Here is an 11,064-nt window from a genome sequence, read left to right as displayed (position 1 = left end):
GCACCGAAGAATTGATGCTTTTGAACTGTGGTGTTGGAGAAGACTCTTGAGAGTCCCTTGGACTGCACGGAGATCCAACCAGTCCACTCTAAAGGAGATTGGTCCTGGGTGTTCTTTGGAAGGAATGATGATAAATCTGAAACTCTAGTACTTTGGCCACCTCATGCGAAGAGTTGACTCATTGGAAAAGACTCTGATGCTGGGAGGGATTGGGGGCAGGAGGAGAAAGGGACAACAGAGGATGAGATGGCTTTATGGCATCACTGATTCAATGACATGAGTTTGGGTGAACTCCGGGAGTTGGTGATGGACAGGGAGGCCTGGCGTGCTGCAATTCATGGGGTTGCAAAGAGTCAGACACGACTGAGTGACTGAACTGAACTGAACTGAATTCTGGGAAAGATTGAGGGCAGGAGAAGAAGGGCGAGACCGAAGTTGAGATGGTTGGATGGCATCACCAATTCAATAGACATGAACTTGGGCAAACTCTGGGAGATGGTGAGGAACAGGGAGGCCTGGCATGCTTCAGTCCATGTGGTCTCAATGAGTCAGACACGACTGAGCGACTGAACAACAGCAACGATTCATAAGTTCAACAGGAATATAGTGAAACAGAGGCGGACTGGTTGGCCTCTACAGAGTCCCTTCCAGCCTATGATTCTAAGAGTCTATGATTCTACAAACATTTTCCTTCTTTTGATTTAAAAATATTTTATTGAACTTATATTATTAACAAGCTACCCTGGCAGTAGATTCATATGGTAATACCAACGTGTGAGTGTGTGTGTGTGTGTGTGTGTGTGTGTACGTGTATGTGTTTTTCTTTCCTATTGAGGGAAAACAATTCAACAAAACCAACATTTGTCTATGTGTTTTCCTGTGTAACCTTCTATGAAATAGATAGCTGGGGATATGACTGGAATTGAAAAGAAGATATAGTTTATCTGTCATGGAGTTTAAAACCAGTAGAGGAGACAGACACTCTTCAGACAACCCCTGCAGTGACCGTAGGATTATGAGATGAGCCAGTGCTCTGGAATAAAGGACTACTGTCTTCTGAAGCTGTGTAACAAAGGACCTGCTCCGTGCTCTGGGTGAAGGAGAACCGCCCTGAGGAAATGGGCTGGGCCTGGGGCTTCATGAAGGATGGGGAACGCTCCTGTGTGGAGTAGGAGGAGAGCGCTGTCTATGGAGCCAGCAGGGCCTGTGGTGGGAGGAAGGCAGAGCGAGACCAGCTTGGAGGGGCTAGCCGAGCTGGGCCTGGCTGCCTGCGCTGCTGGGCCTTGAAGACGTTGCTAGGCATTTGGGTATTTATCCTTCACCTATGGTGCCTCAGGGCTTCCCTGATAGCTCAGTTGGTAAAGAATTTGCCTGCAATGCAGGATTTGATTCCTGGGTCGGGAAGATCCCCTGGAGAAGGGCTAGACTACCCACTCTGGTTTTCTTGGGCTTCCCTGGTGGCTCAGCTGGTAAAGAATCCGCCTGCAATGCCAGAGACCTGGGTTCGAGCCCTGGGTTGAGAAGATCCCCTGGAGAAGGGAAAGGCTACCCTTTCCAGTATTCTGGCCTGGAGAATTTCATGGACTGTGTAGTCCATGGACTCACAAAGAGTCAGACAGGACTGAGCAGCTGTTTCTTCTCTTTATTCTATGGTGCTTTAAGGACTGAACTTTGCTGAGTTTTTCAGAGCTGCCCAGGGAGAGTTGTGGCCCCTGCAGGTAGGACAGGTAGGACCCAGGACTTCCCAGCCTTCACATCCTGCAGGGTATGCAAGCAGTGAATGCTCTTTTTTTGTTTTGTTTTGTTTAGTCGCTCAGTCGTGTCCGACTCTTTGTGACCCCACAGACTGTAGCCTGCCAGGCTCCTCTGTCTATGGGATTTCCCAGGCAACAATACTGGAGTGGGTTTCCATTTCCTTCTCCAGGGAATCTTCCTGACCTAGGGATCAAACCTGAGTCTCCTGTAGGCAGGTTCCTCACCACTAAGCCACATGGGAAGCTGGGGAACCTCCTGTATCTGGATGTAATCTGTTGCTCATTTGCTCTCATTGCAATAAATTAGTCTTGCGGATAAGGAGTACTCATCACACATTGATGCTATGACACTTCTGATCTAAGCTAAATAAGGACAAAAATCCCTCCTCCCCTCAGACAGAAGGAGCTGGGATGAAAATCAGGGAATATGATCCCAAACCCCTCCTTCCCTGGTGAATATTCCATCCCTTCTTTTGTGCACTCCTCATAACCAGCTTGCCAAAGAAACCCAGGGTAGCAGCTCCTCACCCTTCTGCCCACTCTTCCGCTGAGAGTGTAGTCTTGCTTAAATAACTTCTCACTTTACTTTGTTAACCTCCCTGCTTCATCTCTGTATTCTTCCTAAAATGAAGCAAAAACCTTAAATTCCCCAGGAACATTTTCATATTGGTCATTAAATATATTGAAATCCTCATCTGAAAATGAAAACGGCCTTAGAATGCAAAATAAAGAACGAGGTTACCCCTGTTATATTCTAATTTGAAGTTCACCATATTTTAATACGTAATCGAGATGATCACTTTTCACTTACCATAAGAGTAAAGCGGTTGAAGGGCAAGGGATGTTTCTAGGAATTTAGCATATGAACTTAGATAAATGATTTTCTCTATTTTCTATTTTTAAAGAAAGAAATGTATGAAGGAAAACGATGTATGGGGATGGATGTTAACTAGATGTATTATGGACGTCATTTACAGTGTATACAAATATCGAGTCATTATGTCACGCATCTGAAACTATTATACCTCAAGAAAAAAGAAAAAAAGAAAGTAATTCTTTGTTCCTATCACAATGAGATATTGGGCTCCCCAGGTAGCTCAGTGGTAAAGAATCTGCCTACAATGCCGGAGACGCAAGAAACCAGGGTTTGATCCCTGGGTTGGGAAGATCCCCTAGAGAAAGAAATGGCAACCCACCACAGTATTCTTGCCTGGAAAATCCCATGGACGGAGGAAACTGGTGGGCTACAGTTCATGGGGTAGCAAAGGACACGATTGAGCATGCATGCACTGTTAAGACAGTGAGTTCAGGGAAGTAACTGCAGTGAAACATACAGATAGAATAGTCAGAAATAAATAGTATGAGATGGTTGAGACATACGAGCTGTTTTCATTGAACATCCATGTAGCAGGCGTTCTCCTTTGTGTAAAAGGGTGTAACGAGTGTGTGAACTCATAAGCTCCCCTTTGCGTGAGAAGACAGAGACATGTTGTTCCTTCAGAGAGGGAACACAGATGTCAGTCTTTCTTGGCAGCCTCTACCCAGCTTGCCAACCTGGGTGGATTTGCCTGCCCTCGACTCCGGTAATGCAATAGCCTCTTTCCTTCCGGTAAGGATTGCCTGACCACTGACACCCTGCCCCGCGTCTTTGTCTCATGCTACTCATAAATATTGTGGTTTAAGCACAAAGAATTTTAACATCCCTCACATCCCCAAATAAACAGCAGCTCTGGAAATGTCATAGGGCCTTCATTGTACAGGAAGTGAATTTAAATAACTCAGGAGAAATTGTGGAAACTTTCTGATGCTCCCCGCCTCCCTCCAGTTTTCAAGAACAAACAAATATAAGTGCTTTGAAATAACACACTTTCTAGTTGATGTGAATGGACATTAAAAATCATTATATGAATGTGGCCTGTCGTTTCATATATGAAATTTATGCACTCCTAGTATCTTTTTTAAGTGTAACGAACTCAGTGTTTTAAATAATGCAAGTGACCTTCCATAACAATTAAAGTGGATTTGACTCTAGGATAATTTACAATGTTTTCTTTACCATAATTATCAAAAACAGTACCAAATGATCAGATCTAATCAGTTTGTTTTAAGGGACAGCTATCTCTTGCTAAACCAAGAAACAACAATGTTAAACCCAAAACTATTTGCAACAAATAATAACAAAATCAGAATCCCAACTGTATTTATTATTAGTGTATGAACCCTGGGTATGATCAGCGATTTTTTCACACTTCATGCAGAGAAGTAGAAAAAGAAAAAAGATTTTCAGTGTCCTCCAAAAGAACTTTCAGGGCATGGAAAAGGGCCATTTGTGCATGAATGCTGCTTCACAAAGCCAAAAATAATAAAAGTTACAGGAAAGTCAGGTGACTAAATTATTCCAGCCTGGAGGCAGGCTCACTTAGAAGCTAGGAATTCCTCTGTGAAAGACTGGAGTTCCCAGTGCCCTTGACAGCAACAAAAATAAAATATTAATAAGGCTAATGTTTCCTAACAACTCCTTTCAAGTCCTGTTTTCTGTGAAACATGGCACATTCTTTTGACAGAAGGATGCTTACTCCAATTAGTTGGAAATCTCACTTGCCATGGAAGAAATATTTCATGAAATCTGATGGAAACATTTCCAATCACTGGAAAAGAAAGCATCTCTAACTTACTGGTTGAAGAAATAAATCCATAAGCAAAGCAAGAAGAGATTTTAATAGTATCTGTTGAGTTTCTAGGTCTGTAACATGAAGATTGGGCTTCCCAGGTGGCTCAGTGGTAAAGAATCCTCCTGCAATACAGGAGACGTGGGTTCGATCCCTGGGTCTGGAAGATCCCCAAGAGAAGGAAACGGTAACCCACAAGTATTCTTGCCTGGAGAGCCCCATGGACAGAGGAGTCTGGAGGGCTGTAGTCCATAGGGTTGCAGAGTCGGACACGACTGAGTGACTGAACATGCAACCTGAAGGTTACTACTGACATTAAAGGAAATCTTAGGAGATTCAGCTCTTACTGGAACAGAACTCCCTGCTTTGTATAAAGTAATAGGAACTGGCTGAAGCATTTATGCCTAATGATAATTTCCATATGGACCCTGACCACTGAGAGGTCAAGATGGCACTCACAGGATTTAAGCACAAGTAGGTACCATGATGTAACCAAGAGGCAGTGACAGTTTGTTAAAGTTCTATAGTATGAGTAATTTTTGTTTTCTTGCCTCATAAAAATGGACTGTAGTGTTTAAGTTCCAAGGCAATTGTTGTAGCATTAAAATAAGTATGTTTTGAAACTTAGAGAAGTAATGTTGCAGTTTAATTTTACAAAATATATCCATGGAATTATTTCTAAGCCTAGCTTTCCTTTTAGTAGCCATTAGAGTAAGTAAGATGGAGAAGGCAATGGCACCCCACTCCAGTACTCTTGCCTGGAAAATCCCATGGACGGAGGAGCCTGGTAGGCTGCAGTCCATGGGGTTGCTAGGAGTCGGACATAACTGAGGGACTTCACTTTCACTTTTTACTTGCATGCATTGGAGAAGGAAATGGCAACCCACTCCAGTGTTCTTGCCTGGAGAATCCCAGGGACAGGGGAGCCTGGTGGGCTGCTGTCTCTGGGGTCGCAGAGAGTCGGACACGACTGAAGTGACTTAGCAGCAGCAGCAGCAGAGTAAGTAAGAAGATAAACCTTTTGGAATCTCAACCTTATTAAATAACTTAATGCTTTAAAATAAAAATCCTAATGCCTGCATTTGAGAACTTTTTGCCAATTCTTTAAAGATAAGAAAAATTAAATCGATTTACAGAAAAAAGGAAATTTACTAATGTTGGATATTCTATATATGCCAGATACTATGCTAAGGACTTTGTAAACATTATTAAATCTAATTCTCAAAACAACTCTGAGGCAAATATCCCCATTTTACAGACGAGAAAACAAAAAATGAAACCACGATTCCGCTCCAGGTGCTTTCTTAGGTTAAAATGTCTACCATTCTTTCTATCATGCTAGTTGTTTTCATCACTGAAGAAATGCTTAAACTTTTGATTAAACTTTAATTTCTGGAAGGTTAATTTTTATGATAATTTCTGTAATAGTCCTCTTTTTTTTAACTCTTCTTTTAAAATACACAAAAATGGATTTTGTTACTGTGGGGTCATTTCATATAAGATATATATCTAAATATTAAAAGTTGCTTAAATCATGTATATATAACATACCATATGGGAAATCTATTTTAATATAGAATATTTTGTGCAAAAATCTATCTACTTGGGCTGAAAGCTTTTATTAATCTAGAACACAATCTGGTGTTACTTCTGATTTTATTCACATGATTGTGTCTATCATCAGGCATGTGGATACACGCATGAATGCGTGTTCATCTATGCACATGTGCACACACATACACATTATTCTTCAAACTATATTTTGAAGGAAAGCAGAGGCATAATTACAACACCTTTTTCTCTGCTCTTTAGATTTTCATCTGCTTATACTATCTGATTTTCGTCAATGACTTTGTAGATGGTTCATGTATGATTCTCATTTACCTCCCATCTTAATCTGTAAGTTCTACCCCTCGCTGTCCTCTTCACCTAGACTCTCAGAGTATTTCACAGCACAGTACCTTAATTCACATGTAATGATATTATCTTCTACTGGCCCCTTCATAGTCTTAAAACTCATCCAAGTGCCTCTGACAAAGGATTGTCCCCTGTGGCAGTATCATATGCTGGAAAGGGTTACCAACTAAGAGCTGGGAGAATGGTAGCCTGAGTCAGAAGCCTGTTTTTGCCACTTATGACTGTATGGCCTTGGGAAGATTTCTTCACCTCTCTCGTCTCAGTTTCCACATCTGTAAAATGGAGCCATTTCCCATGCCTGCCTCCATGACTATTAAGAAGATCTGGTGTGATAAATTGCTGCTGCTAAATCGCTTCAGTCGTGTCCGGCTCTGTGCGACCCCAAAGATGGCAGCCCACCAGGCTTCCCTGTCCCTGGGATTCTCCAGGCAAGAATACTGGAGTGGGTTGCCATTTCCTTCTCCAATGCATGAAAGTGAAACGTGAAAGTGAAGTCGCTCAGTCGTGTCCGATCCTACCAGGCTCCTCTGTCCATGGGATTTTCCAGGCAAGAGTATTGGAGCTAACTGCAGTGAAACCTGCCATATCAATTCTCCCCCAATTACAAAATGAATAGACCTTAAACATTCCTGCTCCTGCTTAAAGCTTGCAGTGTAGGTGTGATGGCTATGGCAGTCATCCGGTGACCACAGGTGAGAGGAAAGCCCAGAGAGTCACAGAGACCTGGCTTCTGCCTTTTCAAGCTTCCGGGCCAGTCCTGGGCCACCAACCTTCAGATTTCTTGTGTATGGAGAGAAAAAAGAAACGCCAGAGGTTGCAGACGCTGTTTGCTGGGATTTCTGTTCTGTGCAAGAAGACTCAGTCTCCGCCTGAGACACTGAGCTCGGACGAGCTTGTGTTGGGTCTGGGGCACCGTGCTAAGCACCTGGCAGACGTGCCCTGTGACCCCCAGGAGACTGAGGGGTAGCGAGATTAAGCAATGCACCCAGTGTCACGTGGATCTGCCAGTGGCTGTCACGTATTCGTGGCGGCCTCAACAACGGATTCAGTTATTTAATTATTGTCAGAAATATGATACCAGATCACACCCTAAAACGAAAACATTTTTTTCTGACCAACATCTCCCGACAGTTCTATAACTCTGGTCACTTTATCCTGATTGTGTTACGTGGGGTCCATTTTGTGGCTACTCTGTCTTACATCTGTGTCATCAGGAAGTTGCTTTCCTGAAAATCAGATGTTCTGTAGGTGGCATTTTCCCTTCATGGTTGCCATTGGTAAGTCTAGGCTTTGTAAATGTTCCCATGGAAATAACTAGGGATATGATCTATGACAGAACTTTGGGGACTAGGTCATCCATTTTGGGAGGTGGTGTTAGAGTGGAATTTGAGCAAACTCTGGGAGATGGTGAGGGACAGGGAAGCCTGGCATGCCGCAGTCCCTGAGGTCGCAAGGAGCTGACTGGATGACAACAAAGGGTGGACCGGAAAATGTTTGAGTGGTCTTGCCCTTAAAGGATTCTTTGTAAGGATGTGATAATGGCAAAGTAATGGTTTTACAACATTTTTTGAGTGCTAACTGTGTTCTTGGCATGATTCAAATCACTTTACAACCACATCACTTACTCATTCTGTCCTCATAGCAACTCTGAGGCAGGTGATACAATAATCTCCATTTTTCAGGTGAGAAAACAGAAGCTAATAAGTGACGGAAAAGGAATTTGAACTCTGGAAGGCTGACCTTAGAAACGCAGTTGTTCTCAATATCTGAAGGAGATTGGTTTCAGGACCCACGCAGATACAAAATCCAAGGACGCTCAAGACCCATATAAAAAGGTGTAGTGTTTGCATATAACCTATGTACATCCTCCAGTATACTTTATAGGATCTCTAGATTACTTATAATACTTAATACAGTATAAATACCATGTAAATAGTTGTAAATACAACTAGGTACATACTATGTAAATGGTTTCTGGCATGCAGCAAATTCAACTTTTGCTTTTTAGAACTTTCTGGAATTGTTTTTTAATATTCTCGATCTGAGATTGGTATAATCCACAGGTGCAGATCCATGGATATGGAGGGCCAGCTGTCTGTTCTGTCTAGTGAGAGAGTATTCATTGATTATCAAAGCTTACACTCTATCTCTTAATTGGTAATATGGTATTCAGTTCAGTTCAGCTCAGTTCAGTTCAGTCGCTCAGTCGTGTCCAACTCTTTGCAACCCCATGAACCACAGTATGCCAGGCCTCCCTGTCCATCACCAACTCCCGGAGTCCATCCAAACCCATGTCCATTGAGTCGGTAATCCTATCCAACCATCTCATCCTCTGTTGTCCCCTTCTCCTCCTGCCCTCAATCTTTCCCAGCATCAGGGTCTTTTCCAATGAGTCAGCTCTTCGCATCAGGTGGCCAAAGTATTGGAGTTTCAGCTTCAGCATCAGTCCTTCCAATGAATATTCAGGACTGATTTCCTTTGGGATGGACTGGTTGGATCTCCTTGCAGTCCAAAGGACTCTCAAGAGTCTTCTCCAACACCACGGTTCAAAAGCATCAATTCTTTGGCACTCAGCTTTCTTTATAGTCCAATTCTCACATCCATACATGACTACTGGAAAAACCATAGCATTGGCTAGATAGGCCTTTGTCAGCAAAGTAATGTCTCTGCTTTTTAATATGCTGTCTAGGTTGGTCATAACTTTTCTTCCAAGGAGTAAACATCTTTTAATTTCATGGTGGCAGTCACCATCTGCAGTGATTTTGGAGCCCAGAAAAATAAAGTCAGCCACTGTTTCCACTGTTTCCCCATCTATTTTCCTCGAAGTGATGGAACCAGATGCCATGATCTTCGTTTACTGAATGTTGAGCTTTAAGCCAACTTTTTCACTCTCCTCTTTCACTTTCATCAAGAGGCTCTTTAGTTCTTCTTCACTTTCTGCTATAAGGGTGATGTCATCTGCATCTCTGAGGTTATTGATATTTCTGCTGGCAATCTTGATTCCACCTTGTGCTTCCTCTAGCCCAGCATTTCTCATAATGTACTCTGCATATAAGTTAAGTAAGCAGGGTGACAATACACAGCGTTGAGATACTCCTATCCCAATTTGGAACCAGTCTGTTGTTTCATGTCCATTTCTAACTTTTGCTTCCTGACCTGCGTATAGGTTTCTCAAGAGGCAGGTCAGGTGGTCTGATATTCCCATCTCTTTCAGAATTTTCCACAGTTTATTGTGATCCACACAGTCAAAGGCTTTGGCATAGTCAATAAAGCAGAAAGAGATGTTTTTCTGGAAATCTCTTGCTTTTTTGATGATCCATTGGATGTTGGCAATTTGATATAGCTACACTTAAATCCCATTAGAAGACTCTCGCTTCAATATTGTAATTGTAGTGTCAAGATCGAATATTCGTTGGCAGTGTTGTGAAGAATGTTAAGTGTATTTATATTCTTGGCTCACACCAGCATTATCATTTGGGTCCACGTTGCTTTGGTTCCATTTAGAACTGACTTTAGGGCTTCCCTGGTGGCTCAGAGGTTAGAGCGTCCGCCTGAAATGTGGGAGAACCGGGTTCGATCCCTGGGTTGGGAAGATCTCTGGGAGAAGGAAATGGCAACCCACTCCAGTACTCTTGCCTGGAGAATCCCATGGAGAGAGGAGCCTGGTGGGCTACAGTCCATGGGGTCGCAAAGAGTCGGACACGACTGAGCGACTTCACTTTCACTTTGGTATGTTTTGTGTGGATGTTGTCACTTCAGTCCTGTCTGACTCTGTGCAACCCTATGGACTGTAGCCCGCCAGGCTCTTCTGTCCATGGGATTCTCCAGGCAAGAATACTGGAGTGGGTTGCCATGCCCTCCTCCAGAGAATCTTCCCCACCCAGGGATTGAATGCACATCTCCTGTGGCTCCTGCCTTGCAGGCAAATTCTTTACTGCTGAGCCACCAGGGAAACCCTTTGCTAAGCTTTGGCATTTAGCAATTAGGTTGTGCTGAGGGTATGAGGAAGTTTTACAGATCTTGTGTGTTTACTATAATGACTTTGTTGGAAATGTTTTCTGCTCCACCATATAATATCATTAGATAATAAACTGTCCAGCACAAACTGGCTAAAGCAAAATTGGAAATTATTGGCTCATGGAATTGAAAAGTCTAAATGTGCTTCAAGGATGGTTAGATCCATGCACAGAAGATGTTAGCAGGATTTACTTTCTCTCATTTCATCTTGACCCCATTCTCAGATAAGCTCTGCTTTTCAGATTTCTCAATAGCTTCAGCGGCAGCTCCAAGACTCACGCTTTCTCATGTTCAAGTTCAGAATCTCTTTCCAGAAGTCCACATGGTCTGACTGGGTCCAGATTAGCTCTGATTAGGTCACATGCTTATCTCCAAACGAATCCCTATAGCCAAATGCAGTGCACGCAATAGTCTTGTCTGAGTCACTATTGAACCTCTGGTCAAGGGGGAGGTTGGAGTCAAATCCAGAAGATGCACGTAGGTCATGGGTGAGTAGAAGATGGCACTCCGAGAGGAAAATTATGTTTAGTTTTCAGAGTAAGAGTGGATGGGCGCCAGGCAGCAAAACCATCACACTCCACTATGGTCCTCTTAACATATTTGTGGGAGAAACTCTGGTGGGATTTTATTTTATGGACTCTATGATTATCGTGCCTGATTATGTTCACTGTATGGTAAGAAGGAGACTTGAGATTCTGTTTGCTGAC

This window comes from Ovis aries, chromosome 10 (assembly GCF_016772045.2).
Source record: "Ovis aries strain OAR_USU_Benz2616 breed Rambouillet chromosome 10, ARS-UI_Ramb_v3.0, whole genome shotgun sequence".
NCBI classification, from domain to species: domain Eukaryota; kingdom Metazoa; phylum Chordata; class Mammalia; order Artiodactyla; family Bovidae; genus Ovis; species Ovis aries.
The sequence above is the reverse complement of the archived record's forward strand: the minus strand, read 5'-3'. Positions refer to the sequence as shown.